The sequence below is a fragment of the Dermacentor andersoni genome, chromosome 3 (assembly GCF_023375885.2).
Source record: "Dermacentor andersoni chromosome 3, qqDerAnde1_hic_scaffold, whole genome shotgun sequence".
Classification (NCBI taxonomy): Eukaryota; Metazoa; Arthropoda; class Arachnida; order Ixodida; family Ixodidae; genus Dermacentor; species Dermacentor andersoni.
In genome coordinates this window covers 152,297,555-152,311,680 of record NC_092816.1, presented here as the reverse complement: position 1 = coordinate 152,311,680, position 14,126 = coordinate 152,297,555, and the positions used below count along the sequence as shown (strand labels likewise).

Sequence of the window (14,126 nt, the reverse complement as noted above, 5' to 3'; positions counted from 1 at the left end):
AACTCTGGCGCTAGTGTCTACGGGAGCTGCAACAAGAACGGTTGTACCAGCATGGGAATTATGGGAAGTACATGGATTTGCCTAAACTTCGTCTTTTTTGGCTTCAAATGACTTTGTGACTTTGTTAACAAATCATTTTCAACAGTGTACTGCGTAATAAATAACAAAATGAACATCATTAAAATTGTCCGACGGCAGTGTTCGAACACAGGAACTCTAGAACAGAAGCCTGATATTGAAAGCATTAAGCCACGGACGCATGTAACGACAAGCCAGTGCAACGTCCTTATGAATTTATCGCGGGCATGCCAGTGCCTTGAGACGCTTGGCGCCTTTCGATTTGGCCACCTAGACAATCTCAATCGTTGCAGTTACTAGCAATTGCGCATGTTGGCGGCGTCTTCTGCACTTCGAAGAGTATAGATTGCGCTGACATTTACGACAATAAGATTTATATAGCATAATATACAAAGCCACAAGAACTTCTGAATCCACAAGTACGAAGACCAGACAAATCCATGTCCTTCCCATCTTTCGCATGGTGGTACAACGACTGCAGCGCCAGAGTTCCCTCTAGTAATTATTGTAAGAAACTCTATGCTTCCAGGAGCGGGCAACACGCAGCAGCCCGCACTGAAACGCTGCTTTCTGAAGATAACGACAGGTGGCGGCACAAGTTTATGTTCGCGCCGTCGCACTTTTTTTTATTAAAAGGTAGGCAATTAACGGAGCCGAGTGTTACACTAAACGTATAGTCGACTGCAAAATGCGATCATTGTGCAAAATTTGAGCAACAACAGCGCGTGGGTGCGCGCAAAACCCTTTTTTTTTTTTTTTCAAACGCGCGCAGCGTCTATTTAGGACCGTCTATAACCAAAGAAATGGCCACAGAAATGCAGTTTTATTGTACGCCCATTCAATGGGAGCAAACACATTTACATATGGGAATGCGTTATAGCACAAGCGACAGACGTGTTTACTGTGTATCTCCTCCTCGTCATTCTCAAATCTAGCCAGCCTTCTAGAAGCCAAGCACTCTCGAGAACCCTACACAACACTATTCCTTTTCAGGTTCACAACTTGTTTAGCAACATGCGTCGCCTTCGGAAATGTATGTCCTGTTTGACGCCCAGCAACCTGCATGACAGGCAAATTCTTCCGTAATTGCTGCTATATTACGTTTCTGGAGCTAACGTAGTGTTTACTCGAACTCGTTGCCGAGCACAACGGAACTTTCAGCAGATGAGATGAAACACGAACACGCCTAAAAAAACATACGTAAACTCGGCAGTCACGAGTACGAGTCGGCTAAGCATTTACACTGTGATGTGCACCTTACACGACGTGCACACTTAGAGTTACCAGCCATCCCGAATGTGTGGGACAGTCCGGATTTTGGGTACTCTTTCTTTTTTTCTATTAGGCCTGTTCTATCTCCTAATCTTTCACAGCACCTCTCTCTTTATGGTTAGCCGTTTTAGCCAGGCAACTACTGCACCTTTTCTTTTTTAATTGCGACAGGGTAGGACTAAACAAATATCATTCTTGAGCGTACAGTCTGGAAGATCCTGGCATTTGAAGGACCGGTCACCTCCGGTCACCTCACTCTCAGCCCCCCCCCCAAGTCTCGTCCCGACTTCGTCTACAAGAGTGTTGACAATCCTATAGCAACTCTAGTCATACAAGTAAATGTATTCTTGCATAAGCAATACTCAAGATTCGTCTTCGCTTGAACGCCACTGCCTGCAAGTTATGAATTTGAGCCCCTCTAAGCAGGAAAATTCATGCTAAGCTCATTTGATTCCGATGCTTTGAGGGCGACGTTACGAGTAGCCGAGACGCTCAACTTCTGGGGTGTTACGTGCCAAAACCACGATCTGATTATGAGACACACCGTAGTGGAGGACTCCACAAAAATTCCGACCACCTGTGGTTCTTTAACGTGTACTTAAATAAACAAAGTATAGGCGAGCGTTTTTGCATTTAGCCGCCATCAGAATGCAGCCGCCGCGGCTGTGATTGAACCAGCTACCTGGAGCTCAGTAGCGCAACTTCATAGCCACTGGGATGCGGCCGCAGGTATGAGCTGCAACGACGTTACAAGCAGCAGCGATATATAGGAGAGGTTGGTGCCAGTAGGTGGCCCTGGCTACCACTCGTCGCTTAGCAACGAAACATATTTTCGCAACACTTGTCACGAAATGCGGCACTGAAAAATCCAAAACCAGTCAGTCAGCACTATAACAAAGTTCTGTACATCAGCCTAAGGACCAACAGATAATGAACTTGTATAAATTTGCACGTGTAAACACACGTGCTTCGTATTGTGCGATAACACATAAAGAAGTTCAATTTCACAACTGATAATGATCTGGTTTTATTAAACGATGTATGGCTCGTCAGCCTATTAAGGGTAATGGAGTTGGGGAATTCGGAGGTGAGGACAGTGCCAGCTGCCCAGCAATGCTTCCTCGCACGGTTACACCATACGAAGACAGCCACATTTCGCAGAAAATGGGAACAGTGCTAGCCATAGATTTTCACAGACTAGAGTACAGACCGTAAGTATACCCATACATAACATACTACACAGGCTTTCGGCAAACTAACAAGACCTGGCGTGATGGCGTCGCACAGCTATGCACGAGATCGCGGGATAAAATCCCGGCAGCGACGGCCGTATTTCGATGGGGGCGAAATGTAAAAACGCCCGTGTATCCTGCATTGGGCGCTCGTTAAGGAACATGAATTGGTCAAAACTAATCTGAGCCTCCCACTATACGGCGTGCCTCACAATAAGGTCGTGGTTCTGGCACGTAACACCCCAAAATTAAAAAAAAAAATCTAACAAGCATATACTTACATTATACATGTATCTTTAAGTGGATACTAAATTTTAATATAGATCTAAGATATTCGTGTTTCCTACAAAAAAAAGAACTGTTATAGTGACAAGTGCTTTTCTCTAAAGCCCCGTTATTGGCGAGGGGCCAAGTACCTTTTAGGGTGAATGGTCGTCGATCTATAGATATCCCGATACCTACAACTAATTACTCCTTAGCGCCGCAAAAGAAAGCGACAGTCATTTATTCATTTATTTTCCGTTGTTTTATCTCAGCTTGTGCACGTATAATATAGTCAAGATTGTAGTTCTAGTGACAGCTTCTACCGTGAGTCGGGCCATGTGCACTGTATTTAGATTCCGTTGTAGAATCGGATGAGTGACACATAATGAAAGCACATTGGCACACACTCCGATAACACGAGGGATTTGACATCGCTTCATCTTTTCCGGTGGCCGCAGCTCTGTAATGATACCTGAATTGGCAATAATGGAAACGCTTGTACGTCCTGGGGGTGTAGCTCAGTGGTAGAGCGCTCGCTTCGCATGTGAGAAGTCCCGGGTTCGAACCCCGGCACCTCCACAAAAGCTTTTTTTTTTTTCACCTTGTTAGGGTCCACTCGACAGACTTTCGGAGGGCGCCTAAACAGGCATGCGTACTTGAAAAGCTGTGTCTTCTTGAGAACTTGAAAAGCTTAGCTGCTCAGGCACGTGAAGCGTAGTTTTTTTTTCTTCTGCTGATATCAGTAACATGTGGCTAACACTACCTGAGTTAGTTCTAGTAGGCAAACGTAGATACCCCATAAAGTGGACGGGAAAATGGTGCCGCGGTAGCACATTTGGTAAGAGCACCGCAGGCGTGCTGCGAACACGTGGGTTCGTATCCCACCTGCGGCCAGTTGATTTTTCGTCAATTTTCATTGCGATAAATTTATCATTTCTTCAATTCAATGAGTAAGTGCAAGGAATTTTCTTTATGTTGTCCTTGGTCTCTTGTTTGTTGGCTTCTTACGGTATGATTAATAACAATCAGGTCCTTCGGTTCCCTTTCTTCTCCTTCAGTATGCTTTATATGCATAAATGTATATAAATACCCAATAAAGTGGATGGGAAAACGGCACCGTGGTAGCTCAATTGGTTAGAGCATCGCACGCTTAATGCGAAGACGAAGTCGTTAGATGTATATATATATATATATATATATATATATATATTTATATGTGTGTATGAATGAGGAGGAGGGTCACGGAGGGGCTCGATTTTTGTTAATCACAACCATAAAAAGGCAACAGGCAGTTAATGAAGCCAAGGAAGCCATAGGGGTACTTATACCCCTCTCACACTGGATGTTTTAATGTCATTAGATTCGAATGACATTCGGTGAAACGAATACCATTCTACCCGTGGTGGTGCTACAGAAGAAAAATTGAAGTCATTCGGTCATGAATGGCGATCATTTCAAAACGTTGCTGCAAAAAGAGACGCTGGAAACAGACATGAACACTGGCGCCCTATTGCTTACAGTATGGCCGACTACTAACGTGATGGCGGCAAGAACCAGCCAGATAAGGCCGGTTCTCACATATCTCCATGTTGGTCGTGAGTTCGAATGCCTTAACAAAATTCGCCGTAATTAACACCAAATGTCGTGGGGTGAACACTCACGAAAGTCAAGAGTACGACTCACCTCAAAGGTAGCGGGTTCGACTCGCGACCTTCACGATGCCATATGGAATCAACCTTGCAGATATTTTGACGGAGGCGAGATGTAGGCGAAAGATATATTTACAAAATACTTACAAAGAAAGCTAGAGCACGAGAAGATGCCTGATTCGGGTTACGTGCAAGCAACCTCGTCGTCTTCATTGTTCTGCCAAACCTCGGGTTAATCCATTTATCAATCGCCCCGTAAAATCACCCTCCGGCGGTGGAAGCGCCGTCCTGGTGCTTTCTACGAAGGTGAGGAACTAGAAGGACAATACGGCTTCAGCCGGGAAACGTGAACATCATTTGGTAGCGAGGAGGTCTAAGAAGCAGGGTATAAACTCGTAATTGACGTCACGCAGTTGAGGCAGCCCCTTGTAGGGTCCGGTGTAACGTGGGAGAAGCTTCTTTTATAGGCCATCGTGGCGGCATGGCGACCATAGGAGGACCAGAGAGCCAGGCATGAAGTGCACACTGTGTCGGCTGTCGTAACGGGAATTTTTGGAGTCTTGCGAAGCACGGAGTCGGTCGTGGGCAATTTCACGAGGTGCATGGGCTCGACCAACGACTTCACTGGCATATCAGTAGGCGAGTGAGGAGCCAACGGAAGGAGTCTCGAATGGAAATGCAGGGTGTCGGCCAAACAGTAAATAAAATGGGGAATATCCAGCGGTGTGATGCCGTGACGAATCCTACGCAAAGGTAACAAAGGGTATTGTGCTGTCCCAGTCACGGTGATCAAGTGAAACAAACATGGCCAGCATCTAAGTTGGCGTTCGGTTCAGGCGCTCGGTCAGCCTATTCATCTGTGAATGATGAGCGGTCGTGAGCTTATGTTCAGTGAAGCAGGCTACCACTCGTGAGAGGAAGTACCTCCGGCGATCGGTGAGGAGCTGCCGAAGGGCGCCATGATGTAGAATTACGTCGTGGAGGAGAAAGTAAGCGACGTCTATGGAACAGCTTCTTGGGGATACCCGGGTCATTGCGAAGCGCGTGGCGGAATCTATCGTGACCGGAACCCATGTATTCCCCCAGATGGACGTAGGGAAAGGGCCTAGAAGGTAAAGGCCTATGCGGAAGAATGGCTACGCTCGGACATCGATCGGTTGTACCTGGTCTGCAGGCAGCGCTGAAGGACGCTTGCGGCGTTGGCAGCGCTAACAAGCGGCGACTTAGCGGCGCACAGAAAGGTACATGCCAGGCCAGAATAACCGACGCCAGATGCGGGCGTCTGTGCTCGAGACATCTAGGTGACTGGCAGTTTGTACGTCGGGAGGCTGTTGAAGAACGCTGTAGCGTAGATGACGAGGTAGGACAAGCAGAAGCGTTGGGCCATGTGAGCTGAGATTACGGCGATACAGAACGTTGTCGTGTAGCTCAAACAGGCGAACAGAATGATCAGGTGACGAAGCAGTTAGACGGGCGATGATGAGCCGTAAAGGCGTCTCATCGCTCTTCGGTGGGGATATCATCCAAAGCAAGGATGGACAGTACGCAGTCGTCGTAGTCAGGCTCAGTGAGTTCGTGAGCATCGACAGGGTGGCGGGACAAGCTATCTGCGTCTTGGTGCAATCATCCAGATTTGTGGTGCGCAGCAAACGAGTATTCTTGGAGCTGTAGTGCCCAGCGGTCGAGACCTCCAGACGGATCCTTGATCCACGAGAGCCAGCAGAGGGCATCATTATCTGTAAGCACAGAAAAACTTCGGCCAGACAAGTACGGTCTAAATTTGGTGACAGCCCACACTAAAGCCAGGCGCTCGCGTTGAGTGATGAAAAACTTCCATTCAGACGATGAAAGAAAGTGACTGTCGTAGGCAATGGCACGTTCCTTGCCCTGCTGTTATTGGCCAAGGAGAGCCCCAATTCCATGACGACTGGCATTGCTGCGAAGTTCTGTAGGCGATGAGGGGTCGAAATAGGCCAGTATTTGTGGTGCAGTGAGCAGACGGCTGAGGGCAGAAAACGAAGCTGCATGTGAAGGTCCCCACACGAAAGGGACGTCCTTCTTCAAGAATTGTTCTTGTTTGTTGGCTGCCTAAACGTGAGTAGTTTTCGTTGGACGACAAGAAATATTTTGAGCAGGAGTTAAAGCCTGCTAAATACCTTCGCAACGGGTGCGTCTGTGTATCACCCGCGACAGACACCAACAAAACTCTTCAAAATAGTCACCGCTTGTGTCTGTCTTTCTCCATGTGGGCTGTGCAAGAATGTTATGTCTTATAATGGAACAGAAACAAATATTTCGATTATCTTCCCAAATTTCGAACGTTCGCGCAACCGTATAGTTAACACACATCGAAGTGTCTTCTGCACAAACCCCACGTACAGACGTCGCGCACTGCTAATACAGGCGCAAGAAGGTCGCCCTTGATCCGTGATAGAAAGCAATACCCATCAATGGCCGGTTACTTGTCGCTTTCGCGTCGCAGCTAGCGTTGCCAATCGGACAAGCGGCAGGAAACTGCGCTGTTTGCCACCCGGCCTCTCCGAGTTTCTCGTTTTTATTTATTGATCATTCTCTTTTATGTCTTCATGAAGGAAAGCAAAAAAAAAAAATGTTCTTTACGAAAGACGGAACGCCTGCTTCTGGGATATAAGAAAAGTTTTTGATAGCAGAAAGCCTTTCGACTTTTGCCACTAACTCGGCCTGCCTTTCATCCTTAGCTCCTAAATTTCTCGAGGAAACACATACCTTAAATATAGGAAAGGTGACGAGGCCGGTTTGAGCTAGTCGGCCCCGGTCTGCTACTCTGTACAGGGGATGTTGGAAAGTGCACAAAGTGCTCAAGAAAGTGTTATAAAGAGAAAGATATAAGAGGGGATGGAGGGATACGTATATACAGTTACTACGTCATACAGTGGTTTCCTGAATTTCTTTATTTGATTCGATTCTTTCCATATAGACCGCACCAGCCACTTTCGTAAATACTCATGGCAGTCGCCAAACACATATTACAGAGCCTCAGGCACTTGGTGGTATTCACCGTTCGCGATGTCTGTTCGACCGATGAGATTCACTTATAGCCTTGAGTGACTGAGGCGGGGTCCAGGTGAATTCGATGCGGCATGCTTGCTTATATTTTCTTGGCTTTAATTCGGTGGCAGATCTAGCGATGATCTGGTTGAGCCCAGTGAACTACTGATCGCTACTACATTGCCTGTGCACATGTCATTATGGGTTAGATGAGCGGAGAATACGATAGCATACATAGCGTGTGTCTGTTAATGGCGCATATGAAATGGAGACTATATAGTTTGCTAAGAAACTATGGGACGACAGCAAACCAATTTGCTTGGATTCGTGTTTGTAGATTACGTTGCGAGCTCTGCTTACATAAGTGCTTGCTGAAACATTAAATAGACCAAATGACTACGCGCGCATCTGTCCATGTGCTTGCGCGTGTACTCGTGCGTACGTGCGTGCGTGGTTGTACCACCATTCTTTGCTGCACTTTCTGAAGCAATTTTGTGTGTTTAAAAAGGCCTTTTTCGCACTATACAGGTCCATCTATTTCTAACTGACTTGAGGGTGAAACCTCAACGTCCTGGCAAACTTTACGGGCAATCCTGATGCCAGTGCTCAACCCAAGGTAACGTTTCAGGTTGAAACAACCGACCTTTCCTTTTCAATTAACCTAGCGCTTACATTAGCTGAGCAAAGTCATTAGGTTGTGGGTGAACTCCAGCTTGCTCAACTCTCTTTGAGAGGTGAGAGGCCTGTGCACGGCCTCCTTGCAGGTGGAGGCTCTACTGAATTAGGTTGTACTGGATATTGAGGTTAGACTGTGCTGTAGGAAGAAGCAAAACAACAGCAACTAGTATATACGGTGAACACATTAAAATTGTGTTTATGCTAAGTTTTCTACATAAAGGAGCAGGCATCGTTGCAGTATATTACAACTGAGCCACAGACACGGCATCCTCTAGGTGCATGTGCCTCTAAAATAAGCCAAACGTAGAGTAAATTGTCATAGATGTAACTTTGAATTTGCCTAATCCGTTGCCTTCTTTAGAATTCCAGTTGTCTCCTAACAATGGTTCTCTAATATTTGTCACTCGAAGCATATTCTAAGCGATCGCATTATGACAGCTGCTGTTCCTTAGGCTCTGCACCCAAGCAGTGATGCAGCTAACTGTTCTCTATCCCAAACTAGTTAAGCAACGCCGCAGCTATCAGGGAGGCGCCGCACAACCCCGCGCTCCGAAAATACGTTCGTCCAGCCGCGAGGCGGCGCGCCCTTTGAAAGGCGTGCTTAATGTCCTCGGCCAGCATTTAATCATAGTAATTAACCGCAAGTGTCGAGGCGGTAGAATGCCCTTGAAGGAGTCCGCTCTCGCCTCATCGGGCAGCGCGACCAAGGCCACGGAATGTGACGCTTCCACCAAACGTTTGTGCGCTCCAAACTGATCGAGTACTGCGAAAACTAGCTCGAACCAAGCAGCAATTGCGAAAATACTAACTGATAAAATAGGGAAAACATCTGCGAGAAGTGCTTAGCTTCTTGCATGAGCAGATCGCTTCACTGCATCGCAAACAAACGGTGTAGTGAAAAAGCGGCGACACTGAATCACTGTCGTTCGCAGAAGGAGTCAGCGAAGCTATGCTCGAGCCGGAAATTACTCAAGCAACTTGGCGGCACGTGGGCGCCGCCGTAGTTAAAAGTGTTTCGCGGCTCTGCTCGGCCTGTTTGCGTCTTCGTGTGATGTACTATACGCGGAGATCTGGATAATTGAGGTTCCGAAAGTAGAAGCGCGAACCTAAATAACCGCATTGAGGGAGCCTCTGCGGAAGTGCGCTACATACCGGCTAGCCGACACGTCGTCGTCCACGAGAGAAAACAAAATTTGGTTGACTGGTGGGGTCGGTCTAAGCGTCGTGCGCTTCTAATTTTGTAAAAGGGGTTACTCAGTGCCTAGCGCCGGTACTTTGCGTTAGGTAGAGCTCAATTTTTCTCTTGTAAGTGGCGTCCGTATGGAGGGGCGAAACGTGTTGAAAGAATATGCAATTTAAATTTGCGACAAACTTCATATTCTTATCATTGAGAAGCGATATCAACGTGGAACAAAACAAAACAATGGCCGCTGGTTCGAGCCGAACCCGTAGGGTCCTCGTGGCGTGGCCTTATAGTTAAACGGCTCACATAGATAATCGTGCATTTGGAATGCGCTAAAAGCCGGAGCCATCTCCCGGACAACTTCAACAACCTCTTTTCTCCGTCCGCCAAAGCCCACCTGTCCTTCTCTGTAATTGTTTTTTCTCACTCTTTGTAGGACACTGCTGCGTTCAGTTTTGCATCTTCACAGAGCCGTGATTACTTATTTTACACATTAACGATGCCACCCCACCTAGTGCTTACATTTGTTGCAAGCTACAATGCAACCAAGGACACTTCGATATCTACTTCAAGCGTACTGTTGCATTCCCATACATTTTCGTATAACGCTGGGATTATTCTTCTGTTTCCATGTTAATCTCCATGTTGCTATACCACATGCAGAGGCTAGGTTCTTCCTTTGATACCTTTTAGTAAGCTGCGGTTCATGGCTTTGGGTTTTTGCCAAATATGGCCAAGCTTATTTTTATCATTTATCTATTTCTATCATGAATATGGGCGTATTATTTCACTCGTACTCTCTTTTCTAAGGGTGTAAGGGGGGCGAGCTATAGACTTCCCCCTCCCCCACCGAAAAATATAAATAGCTTTGAGGGTATATGTTCTTAGCGTGCTAAGGCATAACAACAATGATTACACCGTTAGTCAACTTTACCATGCGTATTCGAAGAAGTATTCACTGTACCTGTTGAATTATAGCTCCGCGTTTCCAAAAAAAACTAATGTTTATATCCACGGCTCCTGAAGTAAATGCTGGGCCTATATCTCACGCTCCGCTCCTAATTTCCTCGAACTCCAGACCACCGCAGTCCATCATCATCCAACAAGTTATCACGAAGGTTTAGCTGATCAGTGTTTCCATAAGTAGACCAGGAGGTTGTCCACGAACGTTTCGGTTCGTTAATTCGGCTTTTCGCGGAATTTCCTCTATGTCGCGAGCAGCTTCGCATACTGTGGGCATCGTGAATGACGAAATTTGAAATATCACCTTTACTTTTGTGATTAAATTACAGGCTTAGCGCACATTATTTTTTTCGGGCTTGCCCTACAGGAGCATTTAACTGAACTGGCGAAAGGCAGCTTGAAGACAGGAAAAATCGAACGCACTCCTATATCACCGTATCGCTGCACCAGTGTATATTGTCATGAGCGTCCAGCGAAAACTGGAATAATCATGACATAATATGTACAGCTGGTCCAGTTGGCTCGGGATAACAAGGTTGCAAGAAAGCGTGGCAAAGAGAGGCAAAAATGTACTGCCGCGTGCAAAAATTACAGAGTATCTCCCATTAATGATTGTTCATGGTGAAGTCCTATGACTTAAGTACTCCCCCAATTAAACACAACAACGGCATTCATAGCTGATGCAAAACATGTAGATCAAAACCGAACTTTTGCATGCGATAATACATAGAGCGCTGAATGCTCCCCCCTCAGCGAAAGTACACTAATCAGGATTCCTCGATCAAGGCGTTTTTCATCAGCACCTGCGAATGTAAATTGAAAATAAGGCCTGCAGTCCAAAACTTGGCATGGAGAGCTTTTCAGTGCACGCATCCATTTCAGTTCGTGCCTCTGAATCATGCCGACAGTATGTTCTTTTTTTTTTTTTTTCAACGACCCTATGGTCCCGATTTTCTCGCTTTTGGGTGTTTGTCTGTGTTTCTGTATTGTCTTGGCGCACCGAAAGTACGTGGAATTATGTACCCGACATCTCCTCGTCACCTCCCTGCCGTTCTCCTCGGTTTCGGACCCGCCTTTGCGTCGCGCCACAACTTCCCCGTCTCATAACGAGGGTGCAGGAAGATGCCCCCTGCCTCGCCCTTCTTCCCTGTTTACAAGACGAGTACGAGCCGTCTGCCGGAGTGTATAGCTCGCGCGCTGCGATGCGCGACGCATCCAGAAGCGTCTCGACCCAGCTTGGCCGTCGTGCCGACGGCCGCCAGTGTAAACACGAAACTGCCGAGGATCGAGGGAGGAGAGTCCACGGAAGACGTCTTAAGATGCTCCCCCCCCCCCCCCCCCCCCATAAGGGCACAAAGCAAAGCGTGTAATACTACATGGCAGTGCGGGGACTGTCTGAGCTGGGCAAGGCACGCGTAACATCTCTCGCCGCGGCGCATTCGAGCGTTCTTCCTTCCGGCGCCGCGAGAGGAAAATGGCCCCGTCTGTGGCGCGCATATGTGGGCGTGCTTACAGGCGCCTGCTCTGCGTGCGAGAAGAACCAGCGGCCAGATGAGGCCACGCGTTGGCGCGTCCCTCCGGCGTACATCTTGCTACTCTTTGCTTTGTCGGCGCTTTCCTGCGGCGCGCGTCTCTTTTGAGCCCTCCACTCCATGCGGCGTTCGTACCGTTCGCGTCCTCCTCCTTTCCGTGCTGCCTTCGCTGTCTACTCCCCTCCGTTGTTCACGCTGGAGCTCCACCCTCCGTTTACGTGACCGCTTCCGAGCATCCTTCAACACCATTCCGCCTTTGTTCATCTGCACCTTTGCTCTTCGAAGCCAAGCCGCTACTCGTCTCGAGAAGAGCTCGTCCTTTTTTTTTTCTGATTCGCGTCTGTGGTGAAAGTGTGGCCCCATAGTAAAAGTCTTTCCGCAGCTCAGCGCAGCGGGGCTGTCCCTTCAATGGCGTCGAGTTCCCAGTGCACATAAGCGCTTTTCTTACGTCCCATCAGATAACACTTTGGAGCGAAAATTTAAGTGAGTAGAAGATGCCACAATGATCGACAAGAGCTCGATATTGCTGTGCACGAAGGAACATGCGAATGATTCACCCACAACGTGGAGTTTTTTTTTTTTTTTTTTTTTTTTTGTAAGCATAAACTTTTTCAGCTCCCGTTGTCGGTGACATTCAAGTGGCCTTGAGCCAAAAGCCAGAGCCGTTATCCGGGCAAGTGGCGTGGTTTAGAAAAAGTTTTCAGCAAGAGACGATACGAGCACCGAGCCATAATCACGGCACAACAAAGCGAGATCGTCCCAGCAACCAGTCAAAACTTAAGAAAATATGGTCTCTGGCCCCCAACCCTTTGTAAAGGACTGCGTTACATACGCTAGTTACTGACCAAGCAAGTTACAAAAAAAGACCGCTTCCGAGTTCTTCCTAAAGTTTATTCACAATATCACTCAAGCTGTAAATTCTAGTACGCTGAACATTTATTTGTCACTTCCAACAGCGACGTTCAAAACGCATATGCACGGCACCTTACGGGAAGGTATGCCGGCTTCACTGTAATCTTTTGGGGCTGAGACAGGGTTGTCTGTACGGTCCGTGAGCTCTGCAGCGCGGGTTGCGCGTCGCCCCGAGAGGTGGCACCACGCTGTGTGGCGCCTCATTCAGCAGCTTGTCTGCCTCTGTGCGTTCTGCCTTCCTGGCGACTTTCGCTGCATGTCGTGCCTCTTTCAGCCGGTTTTCTTCTTCTAGCTGGGCGGCATCCATGTAGACAAGTGCACAGTATAGCGTGGTGCGGTGTTGTGCGGTGTGGTGGGTTGCACCATTGCGAACATGCACTACATCCTTTTTAAAACTGTGGCTAATATCATCTCAAAGCAATCAGCTTTCAGAATGCTACAAACAGACACATACCCCACTCAAAACAGATTACACCATTACATGCCTGAGCTCCACGACAAGTCTTATTGCACCAATTGCAATACATCCCTTAACGTTTATCATTTACTCTGGCCGTGCTCGCAAGCTCACGTAAACTACGAACAGGACAAGCGCAAGTTTGAAGAGGCAATCCGGAGCGAAGAACTCGCTCCCCAACTCTGGGCCGTCCAGCAGGTCCGCGACGCCGCCAGGAAACTCAACCTCCCGGTTCCGTCGTGGGAGACGCCCACTCCATGAGAGCCCAAAGCTCTCGTGGCCTGCAGGACCTGAATAAAGTTGATTTCCTTCCTTCCTTCCCGGCTGCCATTTAATGCTTACATCTACTCTCAATTACGGGAGCGCCAGCAATTTTTTTGTGTGTGTTTTGCAACATCTCCTCGTTTTTCCGTGTCTCTTATTTTGCGTCGATGCTCTATTGGATAGTTACAAAGCTATTTTCATACGCCGGCGACTTACTATGGTCACTGTAGACTGAGCACAGGTCTTATCACTGCTATAAGGGGACATTGCGAAGAGAACGGCATAGTAAGTGTACTTTAGGAGCGGACAGTTTAGAGAAGTATAAACTTTTGCACAGCGAAGCGTTTGAATGTGTTTTGCGAAATCTATCGCGCAGGTATATAGGGCCATGGTCCAGTACTTGCAATAGAGCAGTTTGTCGCTTGCAACTGCAAACACTGGCGCGTCATCATTTACCTGCACGTCTTTGTTCGCACAAAAAGACAGTATCTTGTATTCAGGTAGTGCGCCCTTGAAGACTCATGATCCAAAATCGTATCCGAGTTTGGTGATCAACTGGGCTGAATATGCGATGCCTTCCATGAGGTGACTTCTTCACAGGCCGTTTCTTCGACC

The 14,126-nt window shown here is 47.5% G+C and overlaps 1 non-coding gene across 1 annotated transcript; it reads left to right on the top strand.

Annotated features, from left to right (window-relative positions):
- The first annotated feature begins 3,353 nt into the window (after positions 1-3,353).
- Positions 3,354-3,425, top strand: TRNAA-CGC (transfer RNA alanine (anticodon CGC)). The gene has a single exon. It is a non-coding gene; the product is annotated as a tRNA-Ala (tRNA).
- The last annotated feature ends 10,701 nt before the right edge of the window (positions 3,426-14,126 follow it).